Source organism: Anneissia japonica, unplaced genomic scaffold (genome assembly GCF_011630105.1).
Source record: "Anneissia japonica isolate Jap-2015-1 unplaced genomic scaffold, ASM1163010v1 scaffold3678_len381626_cov175, whole genome shotgun sequence".
NCBI lineage: Eukaryota > Metazoa > Echinodermata > Crinoidea > Comatulida > Comatulidae > Anneissia > Anneissia japonica.
The window spans coordinates 28,518-45,656 of NW_022753973.1; the positions used below are offsets into that span (position 1 = coordinate 28,518).

General features: G+C 36.7%; 1 long non-coding RNA gene across 1 annotated transcript; it reads left to right on the top strand.

Moving 5' to 3' along the window:
- The first annotated feature begins 941 nt into the window (after nt 1–941).
- LOC117122992 lies at nt 942–1,494 on the top strand. The gene is made up of 2 exons (XR_004447785.1): nt 942–998; nt 1,362–1,494. It is a non-coding gene; the product is annotated as an uncharacterized LOC117122992 (long non-coding RNA).
- The last annotated feature ends 15,645 nt before the right edge of the window (nt 1,495–17,139 follow it).

Genomic DNA, 17,139 nt, shown 5'->3' on the forward strand with positions numbered 1-17,139 from the left:
TGTTTATTGGCTTATGTTAAATAAAAATAATATTGAGTGTTAAAGGCCTATGTTAATGTCAAAATATAAATAAAACATACAAGTGAATGTTCGTGTACCGTTGTATTTCATCAATAGGCCTAATTAGGTGCTAATTCTTAACTGACCCAAACAAACATGTAGTGTACAGAAAACAGTATTCAATTCTTATATTCGGACATTTATTTATCCATCGACAAAAAAAAACCAAATATATGCTCTATACACATGCTACAGGCCGCTTTAAATACATGAGTCTAGGATTCGGGGCTAGATTCTGATAGATAAAAGTTAAACTATGATAGTAAAAACTATCCCCCGCCGGACACCATCCCGGTATATAAGTTAAGTTGAAGGAAATGAAATAAATATTTACACTGTTCACTTTGTTTCGTATCGATATTTCACTTTGTCATGAACGGAAATAAACTGTTTGAAATAGGCATATACCACCAGTTTGCATTACTGCAAATTGCCTAGTAACAGTGAATTCAGTGAGAAACGTTCCCACACAAGAAGGTTCCCACGATCAGGAGAAGCATGAGAGAAGCAGACACAAGGTCAACCACATACAGTAGTCTTCTCTTTAAACGCCGCCAACTCAGGAATGTAGACGCTCTAGTGTCTAATCTGATTCTTTGAACGCCGCCTTCAAGAATGTAAACGCGCTGCTGCTCCGCAAGAAGGGAATAGCCGACTGCCTTGTTCAGCAATATAAACATGTGCCATGGTTTAACCATTTTTAAAACATAATAATATATAATAATACAAACATGTATTAAATTCATATAGCTTACACAGTAAAACACAATGCCGTAGCAACGTTGTTCTACGTGCGATATCACGTGGCATCACATGATCGCCACAACGAACTTCTTCAACTGCAGCTGATCCAAGTCAGTGTTTATCATGCTGTATTGTGTGGGCTGTGCAGGCACGTGGGAATTAGAAAGTTGGGCAAAAGGTACTTGTTTTGATAGGTCAATTCGAACATCGCACAATATAATAAATATATATATATAATAAATATATATATAACAATATATATAACTTCATATAGCCTACACAGTAAAACACAATGCCGTAGCATTCCGCAAACTCAGGGATGTAGACGCTCTAGTGTCTGATCTGATTCTTTGAACGCCGCCTTCAGGAATGTAAACGCGCTGCTCCTCCGCAAGAAAGGAATAGCCGACTGCCTTGTTCAGCAATATAAACATGTGCCATGGTTTAACCATTTTTAAAACATAATAATATAAATAATAATACAAACATGTATTAAATTCATATAGCCTACAAAGTAAAACACAATGCCGTAGCATACGTTGTTCTACGTGTTCTAGGTCAATTCGAACATCGCACAATATAATCTGGGTAGCAAGGTTACTGGCGATTGCTTTCTCTTCTATAAAACCTACAGGTAACGGTAGGGCCTAGCCTACTAAAATACAAGAAACATTGGGGTTTCCCCAACAAGAAAAATAATTAAATTTAGGCCTTTATTATAAACATTTCTTCGTGAACTGTCACCTGGCGTAGGCTAGCATTTTACTACCAGGCTACTACTACAGTATTATAACTATAGGCCTAGGCCTACATAGCCTAGGTACGGTAGGGACACTGAACAAGTTTTGAAGTTGTTTAAATCACGATCAAATTCAAAATTTCGCTGAACGCGTTTAACATTTTGCTATTCACGAGCAGTCAGCCATATGAAAAGGGGAGGAGTTAACTTCCAAACGGAATAAACGGCTCGAACGACAAGCTTCCAAACGGCATTTCACAGACGCGTTTGGGAGCTTGTCATATAACAATAGTAAACGTGTTTGACCCGTTTCTGTCGTTGGGGATAATTTGTAGATCACGCCTAACCTAAATACATACATTTCTATGAGCCTATATGCAATTTGTGATTTTCATAAAATTTAGTTTGGATAATAATGATATATGGGCTGAGTATTTGATTCATTCCTACGGTTCCTGCCTCTAACATTTGTTGCAGCTGCGGGCCTGGGTTCAAGACCTGGCTTTGCAGTGTCGCAACATTCAGCTTCTTGAATAACCGTCACTAGTGAGTTAGGCGAGATAAGTGTCACATTTGTATCTATTTGTATGCATTAAATGCATAAAAAAAACCATTTTGAGACCATTTAGAAGCTTCTATCATCAGTGGTTGCCGAGACATAGGCACCAATATCACAAACCGCAATTTTTTTTAAAGCGCCCCCAACGAGTGAAAAACGCATCTACAAGTTGGACAATAAGCTGAAAATTGTTCCTTGTGGTGTCATTGAACAAATAAAAGTATAAAATCAGACTTGGCTAAATAATTGAAGTAAAATACAAATGCTTCCTGACTAACTAGGCCTACATACTACAATACAAAATGAAAAGTCAAAACCCGCCATATAGATCACGTGATTAACGTTCCCACCCACCAGGCTCCAAGTTTAGGATGGACCAGCTATAGCCTATAGCATAGCCTAGGCCAAGCCTAGCTAGCACAGATACCACCATGACCTAAAATCCGATTTTTAGACCAGATTTTTATACCAAATTGTACTCATGCAAATAGACCTGAAATTCTTACCTTCGAAATTTTGCAAAAATCTTTCCAAACCCCATTCCAAAAGCTTTGTTTTAACAAAATCCATCGTAACTAAATACTTGTCTTCCTTCTCTTGGACAGCGGCCGTTAAGAATGTCCGAATAGTGCGCGCCAATGATCAATCACTCTACACTCCACTTGTCAAAAGTTGACATTCCATGTTTCTACTGCGCATGACCGCAAATAGATTTTTCAACGGAGGTTAAAAAATAAATAGGCCTACATCAAAAACAACACCCATGGTTGGTTGTAGGCGAGGGGGTGGGGGAGGGGGAACTGCCCTGAAGAAATAATTTACGATTAAGTTTACGCCTTGGTTTACACTCATTCATATAAAATTAAAATACAGTATCATGTACGGAACTGTGTCCTCTTCCTTGTTGTCTTCATTTCGTGAATCTCATGTTTGATGTGTGGCCTGCTCTGGACAATGAATAAAACTTATGACTTGCTTAATGAATTTTTTAAACCTCTTTGGGTTATGAAAATAACTTTCATTTTTTTTTTTTCTTTAATCCTTTGCCTGGTGGTATGAGTCTGAAAATTCAGATCTGAAATTTGATTGCCAAATGAGATGACGTGATATGTGTTGACACGGAGCCGGATCATCACTGGATCATCATCGGATCAATGAAACTGCGAGTTAACAAACAAAAATGACCAGATCCATGTAAAAAACGACTAAATTCTAGTCAAAAATATTTAATTAGAAAATCTGGTTATTTTTTTTTACCAGGTTGTTTTTAGAGTGTAATCTTCATGCGTTCTAGTTCAATCTGGGCGTGTATTTGGTCAAGTTTAGAAATATTAGTAACGATCGGACTCTCACACATAGTATGTGTGTATGTTAGTCATAGTCCAGTAAATAGTATGGATCCAGCTAAATCAAGGTTACCCTTGGGCATACCCCTGACTGTTGGTTGTGATTCCCAACTGCCTGATGGTTATAGTTTTAGCCCTTGATGACACTTTTGAGATGTTGCTCAGGTTAATGTCTTTAACGTAAGAATGATCATGCTGAATTTTTAGGTAATCCGCAAGAGTGTGCGTCTAAAACACAAAAAGAGGGGTTTTACTTATTTAATGAAAAAAAATTCTGTGAAGATTTCTTTTGTTAAAAAATAAAACAGTTGAAACAACATTCTAGTCTCAGTATTACTTTATTATTATCATTTTTCGTTGTACGGTACAACGAAAATCACTATTTAATCAAACAATAACAAACAAAAGTAATAAAAATTATATAGTACTGTAGTAGTAGGTACTTGCCTGTGTTGATGTGCTGACTTTCCTTTGATAGAGCTGCTGCATCAATATCTAAAGGTTCACTTGATGTTTCACCTTCACCTTCTAAAATGATTGTCAACCATAACAAAATAATTATTAAGATATAAATGCGTAATTTATTTGGAAAAAAAATTCCATGGTATGTTTTCCATACTCATACCATGGAGGTATTATTGAGAAGGAGATCACTCGAAAAAGCTACGCGCACGCAGCGCTATGCAAATGAACCAAGATCAAACCTGCCGCAGCGCGTGAAGAACGTTTGTGCGATGCCTTTGAAGTCCCATGTATTCCCCGCCTTCAAATTTTCAGCAGGCATCATTTACCAAAAAATTGAACATGGCGAAATGGGGAGCACCTTCTTTTCTCGATGCGCACTACATAGAGTCAATCACTATGGCTGCGGAATCGTATCCATTTTGAAGCTGATACATTTATCTCTCATAAAATATCAAACATATTAATATTTTCCACCAAAAACAGTTTCAAAATTTAAAGGAACATTTACATGACCTTTAAAAGTATAGTATATTTCAACTTCAATTTCCATAAATTGGCCAAAATTTGCTAATTCTAATTTTAACATATTAATTAATAAATGATTGAGGATTATAATAAACTAAGTCAATTTAGGGTTAACGAGGGTTAACTATTGAAAAATCAATCCAAAATCTGAGTATTTTTCAGTTTTACGCTGACTTAGCGTTATAGTCGAACTAATCAGTCTTTAGACAAAATTATAATGAACACAGAAGTAATTTTAACATTAATATTTTACGGAATTCGTTCCTGAAATATACAAATAATAACATACCAAAAGTCGGAAAAAATCTAATCATGGGAACACTATTCATTATAAAGATATTTAATGGGTTAAAATCAAACGTTTTATTGCACAACTTCTGTGCTGAAAGCGTATAAATGCATGTCGTTGCCAAGTTGTTGCGAACGAAAAAGTGTAAATTATAGGGTAATACGCCCGCGCGCGATGCAAAAGCAGGGAACACATGGGTTTGTCGCGTCAAAGGGAACTGTTGCAGAGTGATCTCCTTCTCAATAATACCTCCATGGTCATACCACACTGCAGTGCTAAGTAGGCCTAGGCGTTTGGTGTCGAACGCATAAGCTATTATTATTATTATTATTGTCATTGAAGATACAGATGGGGATATGATTGTATTACAGTAAAGTAGCAGTAGGCCCAGGATATATAGAAATTAACTTACCTTTTTTTTGTTGGGCCATCGCTTTTCTGCAAGAGATTTTTGTCATTAATGTCGTCTGCTGCTCTGGCTAAGCTGCTCGCTGAATACAAAATTTCTCGGAACTGCATTTGGTTTTAGTCGCCTAGACGGCTTAGCACCACCTAGTCTAACTCTCATTGAGTCATCTTCAAACATTTCTTTATCAAAATGTTGACTACACTCGAGAATTCGCATTTATATGTGGTCTTGCAACTTCATTGCTGCTATCCATTTACGTAGCAGATCTTTGTCTTGTAGGGGCAATCGGTGGAAACTCGCGTTCTCCAACCCTTTGGATTTTCTCCCTTTTCGGCCTGATGCGTTGCTGCACCCAAATGCCATACAGAATACCATTTTTGCAGACAATATGTCAATGTCAGGTATTTAAAATAATAATGCAATGTAAAAAGCGCGAAGAAGCAAGTAAATAAAGTGATTATTGTAGCTATTCTTTGCGATCGTAGATTAACCATGTGAAGTAACAGTGCGATATGAGCATGAGTACCCGGATGAGGGGACTTCCGCCCCACCAGCGATTAATGCTTCCGGGTTTATTTTCAAGATGGCGGAGCTCAAGTATCGACAACAAAAAAGACGTATAATTTAACTTTTGTACATATGTGAATATTGTTTTTATTTGTTGGATCGACTATTTAATATATAACCAATACATATATATTTCTAAAAAAATTAATTCAGTCTTTTTTAAATATGCATCAATGTCATCACTTTCATTAATTTTAGGAATTTTATTGATGGGGCTATTGGTGCTGTCTAAATGTCAAGGGTAAGACTGAGGCCATTGACCTGATTTTATTAGTTCCAGCTCTAGTTCTTTAGTTAATCTTCATGAGTTCTAGTTCAATCTGGGCGTGTATTTGGTCAAATTTAGAATACTAGTCATGATCGGACTCTCACACATAGTATGTTCGCTGACTTTAGATCAGCATAAGTAAAGGGTTCTATAGACATATCATTGTACGCCTCTCTAGCTTTTCCTGTAAGCTTTGGTAGAAGGTAAAAGAAAAAACTGTTCATTAGGGATCTAACATTGATGTGCAATCCTCTCAAAAGATGTTAAATATGTATCAATGGCATCACTTTCATTAATTTTAGGAATTTTATTGATGGGGCTATTGGTGCTGTCTCAATGCCGCGGGTAAGACTGAGGCTGTTGACCTGATTTTATTAGTTTCAGCTCTAGTTCTTTAGTTCTAATATTCATGCATTCTAGTTCAATCTGGGCGTGTATTTGGTCAATTTTAGAAATACTAGTCATGATCGGACTCTCACACATAGTATGTTCCGAAGTAATATCTTGGGAATTGTCAAATAAGCCTAAGGGGCGGACAGTAAGGGTATCATCAGCGTCAGTCTTGGTTTGCGATATGGTTTGTCGTTTAGTCGCCATACTAACGATTAAAGGAAGTTTAAAACTTAACAAACTGACTGTGAACAAATGAACATAAAAATAAAATGCAAAGGCTCTGTCTATAACTGTATGAGAATTAGTTGAGAATCAAAGTTCACTTCTTGTAAAAAATATAGTATGGTCTAAAAGTGCTTATAGCTTAACCACCACTAGCCACCATGTATCGGTAACGTGTCGATAGCCAGGGCAATGTAATAAGGTAGCAGGAGACAAAAGTAAAGTAGTTGCAAATATACTTCAATATAAAAGCAATGTTGAGGAGTACACTGATTAGGACTGATGTAATTGTCTCAAAAATCAATACTCGAACTGATTTCCTAACTATTATAGTTAGGAAATCAGTTCATATGTACCTTTGTTTAAAACAAAGGTACATATGTACATAGGGACAGGAAACAGGGATTGATGACATCATAATTTTGGGAACATGCTTTACTGTAGTGGTGGCAACTTCCTGGAGGAGTAGTAGGAAAATTCAAACTCAGGAATGTGCATGCAGTTAGTCACAAGTTGCAACACTACTACAGGTATGCTCTGGGGAACAAGAGGGGTGAACGCCTTAGGTTCCATGCAACTATAGGGTACAACAGTATGTTACAGAGACCTGTTGCTTATATACGACATAAACCAGTGTAATACAGAACCGCAGAGGCCATAGTTGTGCATTTTCTTTAACATTATAGAGTGACTAATCCTGTCACAAGCTTTACTCCAATCTAAAAAGATAACGTCAACGGGAGGAGGATTACGCTCATATAGCACTTTTGCCTAGTTGATCTTTGAGTAATGGTATGAATGTAAAAAAAACGGTCACAGCATAGATGGTATATACCCAATTCCCTCTTCGTAGCATGAATCCATGCTTTCGACAATGCTTTAGTTTTAAGAAAACTGAAAAATCCTATTTTCAAAAATAGCATTCTTGTTTCTGTTGAATTATTGCATCCAAATGCCACACTATGGCATGTTTAAGCGACAAAACAAGTTTATAGGTGAAATAAGTTTTGATCGAAAACAAAAGGACATACACAGTTAAATGCCTGTGATAGCTTGATGAATTGCGTTGCCTGGCAAGGAATGTAGCTTTCGTGATGTATAAATTAATTAGTAATATGATGTCAGCATATATACCGTAAGTGTAGGTCACGTAGCTGAATAGGTACAATACAAATTTTCTCCACCATCAAAACAATCCAAAATAATGGCAAGAATGGGTGTATAAAATGTTTATACGATATTTTAAATATTGAATGACTTTTATCTGTCTGTTGTCCTTTAAACAATGTGTGAATACAATATAGCAAAATAATCTAAAACAATGAAGTAGAAGCACACTCATATGTAGCTGTAATGCATAGTCCCCAGTCTCGGGCAGGGTTGATGCTCTCCCAGCTGAGCAGGTACAGTGGCTGTTGACAGCCTGGCAGCAGCAGTATCATGCTGGTATAGTTTTCTCTGTAATTCAACCACATGTAGATGCTCCACCTTGGCTTGTAGCAGACTTTTTCAGAATTGTTCATGTAATTTATATCTTACCTGTAGATCTTTTGGTTGTGCAACATAGGTCAGTTCTATGTCTTGTTGTAACTAAGAATGGCTTGTACAAACAAATGAACAAACGAATCCCTTCCCATGATCTTATGTTCTAAAAGAGGTTACAGCCTTAACTGTCTTTGTCTGAATTGCCCTAACTACCTACGCCCTCTAGATGGGCTAGGTTTCCCATCTGGCGGTAGCACAACGGCAGAAAATTTGACGCCAAACAGCGGGCAAAACTGACAAGTACAGCCATACTGTTGAGTTCTGTTTAAATATGAAATTACTGTTGAATTTTTTTTTTTTTTTTTTTTTTCATTTCCAGATTTCAGAAATTAGTACTACTCTCACCAATCGTGCAAAGGATTGAACTCCTGCACTGGAGCAAGTCTGCTAGGACCTTGCTCTCGTAGCTGTCGTTGCTTTAACACGTTGACAGCCATACCTTTTTTTAAGGTTCCTTCCCGTGTGCCAAAACAACTTTACATGTACAAACATGCTTTTTTGAAATTTTATCTAGTCATATGTCATCAAAATGAAGTGTCTAATAAATTGGCGGGAAAATATTAGGGGGCGAGTATACTCGTCGATGGCACTGTGATAGAACTTTTTACTGACTATGCCAAGTGCGAGTTATCTCGTCCGCTTTTTGCATGTGTTGGTATATGTTAAAAGGGTGCTCCCACTTGTACCGCTCGAGTGTACTACCGGCAAAATAACACAACAGACACATATATATGTCATTTGTACGTTATCGTCTAGGTGTATCTTCCACGAACTACCAGCCGTTGAGTTTGTGGTTCTACAATGTATAATAAAGAAGTTATAAACGCTAGAACGTTTCCCCAGATTTGACGAGTATACTCGTTCCTGGCGCACTCAGCAACACCCTGTGAGCGAGTATACTCGTCGCTGGCAGCCAACGTGTTAAAGTCGTTTTAACTTCCCCAGTTCAGGCCACTGCTCGTTACTGCAGTTTGTAATAAGACATTTTATAAAACAAAATTACAATTTAAAAATTCAGTCAAGAGTCAGAAACCATTTGCTATCAGTTGTATTTGTTTTCATTAACGACTTGACTAATGTGGATCATAATTTTATTCTCAAATAACAACCGAATATTGAGTTCTGATTATGTTTTAATAGCAATGCATACATTACAATATATGCCTAATTGTTTAACATCTTTGAGTAATGGTATGAATGTCAAGAAACAGTCTCAGTATAGACGGTATATACACGACTCCAAAATTTGGGGTGCATCCTATACACCGGTCATCAACTTACTCCTAAAAATTTCAGATCTCAAACCGTGGCAAAAATCTGGCAGCATCTATCTAGGTTAGGTACTCGTTTTTTAGTCCTAGCTTTTGTAATTATACACACTACATTTTCTACGACATTCAATCAGTGGTTTGTGTTGTCAATTATTTTCATAGTATGTCCATTTATAAACAATGTTTGAAACACATTGCAGTCCTCGGTCTCATGAGCAGCTTCACAAACGTCGCAACAAAACACACATGGTTGGTGGTGAACTGGTTGAAACTTACCATTATAGAAAAAATGTACCACTATGCAGTGTTATGATTTTAGAATAAAAACTTGTGGAATTAATATGTGCTATAAAAACAAGTTTTCTTCAAGTTACTTCTTTACTTTTTTAAAGAATTTAACAGTAGAAATGCACAAGTTATCTGCTCATGCGTAAACTTCATATCACATGGTATTTCTCAGTTCTCTTTTGGTTACAAAATGAGGTGTGAACTGTGAGTAGTAATGATTTAGGCCATAATAATAGAATGATAAATTGAATAATAGTTAAATATACTTGCAAAGTATTTCATTGTATTAAACTTTATTAAACTTGGCTAAAACTAATTGTTTGGCATAATGAGTAAACATAAAAATAATACACAAAAAAATTAATCATAATTGTTTGAAAAATCCAGTGTGGCACATGCCAAATAGTTGGCATTTCTGTGACATCAGAAAATATATCAGGCCAGCCTGCATGGAGTCTGATGGAAATTTGGGCAAAGTCAATCCCATAATAGTGGCTAATTTCTTGCCGGGGAGAGGGGGATGTTTATTCTAAGGTGTATATATAGGCTGTTAATATAATGTAGATGTTAATGCTTTGTATTGTACTGTCATTAATGTGTTGTATAATGTATTTTTATGTATGCAATATCTTTAGCTTTTGGGTTATTTGAAATAAAAATTCAATAAAATAATATAAATTTTAGTAAACATAACTTTAATATGAATGAAAAAGTTCATCTGGTCTGCAGAATGATAGATATAGTAGAATTTATTTTTTTCAAACCAAATTAATTAGAAAAACTCAGATGGTAAAATTACCTTGACAGTTTAGCTGTTCTTCACACGAATAGCTTCTTCAGAAGAATGACAATCTGTAATTCAACAGACTGACCTCTAGAGGGCCAATTCTGTTTAATTACAGGGTCATACATGTGAATTAGTTGGTATGCGCCTTTGTCTCGATTAATGGTTTTTCGGCCTCGTCTTCTGATCCAAATAGCCTCCCTGATGCGTCTGTTGAAAGTGTCCGGTTCTCTATGATTTTTGGTTGAGCCCAGTTTATGACAAGATTATAGTGAACTACATGATCTGCTATGGCTGATTAAAATCTCTTTCTGATTCCAGTCGTGTTAACTTGACTGGTTCTGCACAAGTCCGACCTCGGCTTCGCTATCACAATGTTTGCTAATAGTGCCTTCCAGTAGCGGCAGAAGTTTTTGTAGTTAACTTCAGAGGCATCAGGTTCAGAAAAAAAAGTACAATCTTAAAAATTAAAACATGAAAGAGTAAAATAAGTATAAAAATATCAGGTTTTAGACAGATAATAAGTGTGGAAACAGCTTACTAAAAGCCTTTCAGGCAGTGTTAAACTTTGTATACACGTTGACTTTCGTCTCACTGCTTGACCGAGTTTGCATCTGTCCTGGTAGAACCGGACCATGTTCACTGGCATACGATTTCATAAATGCAGCAAAATGCAACACTCCCTTGAAATCCAGGGCCTTCCTGCAGCTCTTTTCTCCTGATAAGTATTTTGTGATTATGGAGAACCCATCTTCCTGATAGCGTTTGTTTACATTTAAACGTTTGTCCTGACTAATGCTGAAACAGTCATACAAAAACTAATTAAACATAACAAATGGCATGGCAACTATTGATATTATTTAAGAATAAGATTGTTTTAAATGATGTAATTATTATTCACATTGTATGAAATTTATTATTTTTTGATTTACTGTTGTTGACTTGTCAAAGTTAAAAAATACTTTCTTTGTATGTCAAACTAATGCATGTTTAATATCTTTAATCACTTAAATCAGGAGTAATGTTTTTTAAAGATTTTACTATTTCCACTACAAAATAAAAATAAGTTTTGTAATGTAGTTTTGCATACATAAAATTAAAGCTGTTATCCAATCTTTAACACCCATTAAGAGAAACCAATAAAGAATTAAGAAGAAAATTAGAATCATTTTCGTGGCAACGTGTGGAACTGAGAAGCATCAAAATGCATATTTGTTTTTTTGGTGCGTGTTCTTTTGAGTTTTTTTTCACATGGGCAGGTTTTATTCATTCCCTTTTTTTACATGAGAAAACAATGTAAACAAATATTGTTTGGAGTTCATGTAATGGCTTGTTTATCAATGACTCTGTATTATCTTGTCAACAATTCCAAGAGCTTAAAGTTCTCCATCCATCCATCTTCGCTGACTGCTGACTGCCTGGAGCAGACAGCGTCTAGAAAACAACCAATATATTTAATTATGTTAATTGTAATTATGTTTAAGTGTAACTGTGAACCTCATGTGTATGGGCAGGGGGAAGTGATGTGTAAAAACAACCTATTAGCAAGCTGTGCCATAAGAAGCATAAGAAGCAATAAGGGAGACAAAAAGGTGAGAGATAGCACTAAGCGTACATGTGTGGTCCATATAGTGTTTCATGGCCCTTGCTCAGGTTGCCTTGCCTCAATCATGACTCCGGGCTTCAGTTGTCATTGCCCAACTCAGATCTGTGGTACTCTGGGGTAGGTGTTTCTTGCTCCATGTGCGTCAGATCGTGCGGAGGCAGTCGACCCCAATCGGGGTCGTGGGGTTCTGGAGGCGGTACTGCTGGTGCATCAGGTTGTCCAGAAGCCAACCTCAAGTTGACTGGAGTGCTTAGCTCCACACAGTGGTTGGCTAACTCAGGTGGTTTTTGGGATTGGCATTGACTCTCCCGCACCTTGGCAATGGGTACTCAAGCAAGGAGACATTACAGGCGTGCGAGGAGATTGAAAACCATCTGCACCTGTAGGGTTGATAACCCCCAAAGTACCATTGCGCTGCAGTGGCTGAACTCAAGGTGGGGGGGGGCAACTGTAACAGACGCCCCTACTGCTGCAGTGGGGTTTTGGTGGCATTGTCCCCTCTTGCAGTAAAGCAGCCCACTCTGGGAGGGAGTTGGCGAGCAGACGGCTGGCATGGTTTTGATTGTTGAGAATCCAGATGTTTTCGCTACTGTAGCTTTGATGTTGGGACTGGTTGATGTGATGCTGAGGCATCACATGCTCCAGCTGAATATCTATGCCTCTGAAACATCTGTTGGATGGTCACACATACTGGCAAGCAGAGAGGCTGGCACTTGTTTGCCCTTTTGTCATACTTCTACAGCCATTTTCAAATGACAGGCAAGCAATAAAACACTGGCCATAATTTTTAGGCGAGTAATTATTTTGCGGGATGGGGGGGGGGGAGATTAAAGGAATACTGCAGATGAACGTTCAATCGCTATACAGTGTAATTAACAGGAGTCAACAAGACATCAACATTTTTAACTTCAAATATTTACATGTAGAGAAATAATACCCTCCCAATACCGACCACCCCTCCCCCACCTCGGGACCGGTTATGATGTTTGGATTTCCTGAAAGTTTGGTTAGTGTAACATATCTATTGAACCCTTTCCGAAAAAGCTTGTTGACGTAGGCCAGCTAGGCTACGGCCTAGCTGTTGAAGTGGGCATAGGTCTAGCTAGCAAGTTTCCCGTGGGTTCGGTAAGGCTAGGCCTAGCCTACGAAAAGTTAACATACATACAGTCTACAGCACCTGTTGTTTTGCTGTACTGTACAGCAAATCTAATTAGGCCTACCAATAAAACGAATGCTTTTTATATTGTTTTTACGTGCATTTTCGGTCTGATATTTTTCCCCTAAACCCAACACCACTTGCTGGTTGGTTGGTTGTTGTAAACATCAGACATCAGGTCGAGCTTCCTAAACTCTGCCAGCAAATTGCTTAATTTTTTTCGTGGGGTCATGTGCAAACATGTGCTTGGCTGTGATGACGTCAGATCGGCCAGAGTTTCATTGCGTACGTGAGAGCTTGCTGTAAATTGATAGAACGAACTCAGTGTATTTCGCCTATATTTATAAATTTAATCTAAATAAATCTAACAAATATAAATTTTATTTTCTACAAATTTTCTCTGTAATTAAATTATCAACATGTTTCTCAAAAGTGTCTTGTTTAAAGAATAAGTGAAGCTATGCATTTGTAATTTACACTGACGAATTGAACGACATCCAAATCCGAATAAACGTCTACTAAAAAAGTCAGCCATCGTAGAAACTTGCTTTGAGTTCTGTCTTAATTTCAGGTTGAATTCAATCGATTTTTAAGGAGCGATAATGCACTTTATTAAACAATGGAAAAAAAAAATGAAATGAAACAGATGGTTTTTTAACCATCATTTCATAAACATAAATTCGAGCGAATGCAAGGTTATACCTTTAGTTATAACAAGCTCTCAGTCGTAGGTCGTTTTCCATATCTGTATTATTATTTTAATCATTATTAATAATAAGTAGAACATATTGCAAACAGTACTACAATTCCTTTTATTAGTTCCTATGCATGTAATGCAATAGGAACTATTGTAATCACTCTTGCTATTTCCTATGTTTTTTATTGTGTGTAGTGTGTATGAGTGTGTGTAGACATTTATGCAAATGCGCATGCGTCAAAGAAAAGTTTTCCGACATTTTGTTTTACATCGCGATGCGAAGATCGATGTGAAGTTTCTGCAGAGTTCAGTCAGGGCTCACGTTAACCGACCGGAATGTCGGCATGGATGAAACTATTTTGGTTTTTTACGGCAAAAAAAATCATCTGCTGTAGGCATAGGTATTTTGAAGAAGGCTTGCTGAAATACATCGTTTCTTCATTTAGATCTCCATTTTTCACTTAGTCCATGCGACGTTTTTTTCTGTTGTATACGTATGAGTAGTCATATGAAGGTACTATATCCCTGACAGTTGGCTGTGCAGCAATGTACCCTTTGAATGCAAACTGAAAACAGGTGAAAATATAAAGGCAGCCGACTGTCGGGTACATAACGACTATCTAGCTTTCCACAAAAACATGAGGCCCAAGCTAGGCCTAGTTCAGTATTACTGCGATGCAAGTGTAGGCCTAGTTAGATCGTTCAATCAATGATATCGTGTTATCGTCTAATACAATTAAATAATGTGTGTAATATTTAAGAATGCACCACGTGGGTCGCTTTCTTTGTTATGCGGTACTAGTAGTATACGTAGCATAGTGACGACAACAAGCTAAGCCTAGCCCAGGGCCTAGATCGTGTACGTTCTTGATAATCGTAATGAAAACTTCGGGTGACAGAGCCAGCACCCCCACTTCCGATATCGTTCCAAAATACGTACTGTAAAATGAAAATACTGTATACGTAGCTAGGCCCTATGCCTACGATATTTTTTCAAAGAAATTTGCTAAAAATGTTACTGTAATTTGCACCTTGTGCTGCTTTGTAGTATTTGTTTTGAGTTTCGAGTGAGTGGTGCATGTAACTTGCGATAAGTTTACGACTTTTTTCCACATTGTTCTGATGCCAGTCTAAGTTTTTCTTGGCGTAGATCATTTTAACATCCCGTCAACATAAAAATAGACTAGAGCATTCTCAGTTACAGCAGAATTTCGTTACGGAGTGACATTGATGGAAATTTTCTTTTTAATGTTCTCTTTCATCAGCCGTATTTTTGGTATTTTTTTTTCAATACAAGTGGGTGTAGGTTGGTAGTTGTTGTAAACTCAGACATTGAGACATATCGATTTCAGAGTGTGAAACACCTGAACTTAAAAATATAAACATTATAAACATTTTGGTGGTAATCGTGTCTTAATAATTAGGCCCTATTGTTACACGGTCTATATGGCACACTGCGGCGTTGCCTAGGCCTAAAAATGAATGTCATGACTCCCAGAGACACCTTCCACTGGCATGTTTATATGAATAAATAAGGCCAAGTAAAAAAAAATAATTGGTTAGCATCCTTTTGGTATCAAATTTCATGGTAGGGAGGGAGGTTTTTTTTTTTTTTTTTTTTCTCGTAGAACATGAAAAACCAGCGTCGGAAGGAAAATTAGCAAAACAAAGAAGAGGGAAAACAACAGAGGCCAAAATTGGATACAAGAAATCATGTAATTCATCTATAGCAAGCAGATAAGCTTTGCCTATATGAATAACAGTCATATTGTAATCCCTATATATGAAGTTTTAAAACATGCAACATTGTATATGTTTACAGAACTGATGATATCGATAACAGGTTTATAAAGCATTCCATCCTAAGTGGCGAGTGTAATTGCTGTTGGATGTGAAATTAAAAATAAAAATAACAACAGCAAAATAAGAAGATTGAAGTTTGTCATAGTCGTATAATAATTCATTGTCCATTCATAAACAGAAACGTAATTTTTGAACTGGCATTTTGTAAAATTGATTACTATTTGTGATTGTTTATGTGATTTGAGTATGTACATATAGTGATAATACTCAATAGTGAATATTGTTAATGAGTTTGACTAGTATCATGTGCTATGTTTATGCTAAGAAACACGACATCTAGTTGGACCAGCTGTTTGGAAACATCACGTCACTGTACCAGCATGTGAATATTCCATGCTTTGTGTTTAAGTTTGTGTTTGCTGGACATTAATTATAACTGGACCATACTGGTATAACAGTCATCATTGATACCATGCAGGGGTTTCGCCAGAAAAACAAAATAGATGGCCTCTCTTGTTTTTCGAAAATTGAAGCCAGTGGGCGTGGCACTGAGCTGATGGCAGGCCATTTGTACGAAGACGTACATTCAATCAATAAATGTTGTTTTTATCAAACGTAAATATGATTTACCTTTAGTTTAATGTAACATTCGATAGATTTGAAGAATATATAAAGAATTTGCTAAAGGTAGACCAGGCCCAAAGGCTAGGCCGAGCTGATTAGGCCAAGCCATCCAAGCCGTCACGGTAGAAGTTGCTGTCCTAAATAATTGTAGGCAGTCCAAAAGACGGCCGGACGGCTCGCTCGCTAATATACGCATGCACTATCTCGCCACTATATTTACAGTAATAAATTTATCTATGCTTCCATAATGACACAATAGTCTTCTGTATGGGTGTATCTTTTAATTTTCTTTAACACCGTGAAAACTATAACAAATGAAACAGTGATATAGTTTCCTAAACATCATGTAAATTTAAGCGTTCTATATTTATTAAGCAATGATCAAAATATTAACCAAATAAATGCATGCACTACAATGGACCTAACTTGCACAAAACAATATTACCATAATTAATATTATGCGACTATGTTACTAAAGATACTAATTGTTTGGATTCATTATCATTAGGAATCATTAAAGATCATATTTAAGTATTCAAATATTAAGCATAATATAACTAGAACAGTTATAACATAGGTCTACTGTAAATAAGCCATCTCTATATACTACTATAATAATACTATAATAGCATACAGTATAATAGACAAAGGTCCCAAAGTAAAATATGGGATCATCTCAACAAACAATGTGCAAGCATAAATGTCCAGTTTGGTCAACCTACAAGCAATAAGTAATAACTCTAAATTTAGGTCATTTATTGAAATTGTTTTTGAGAGAA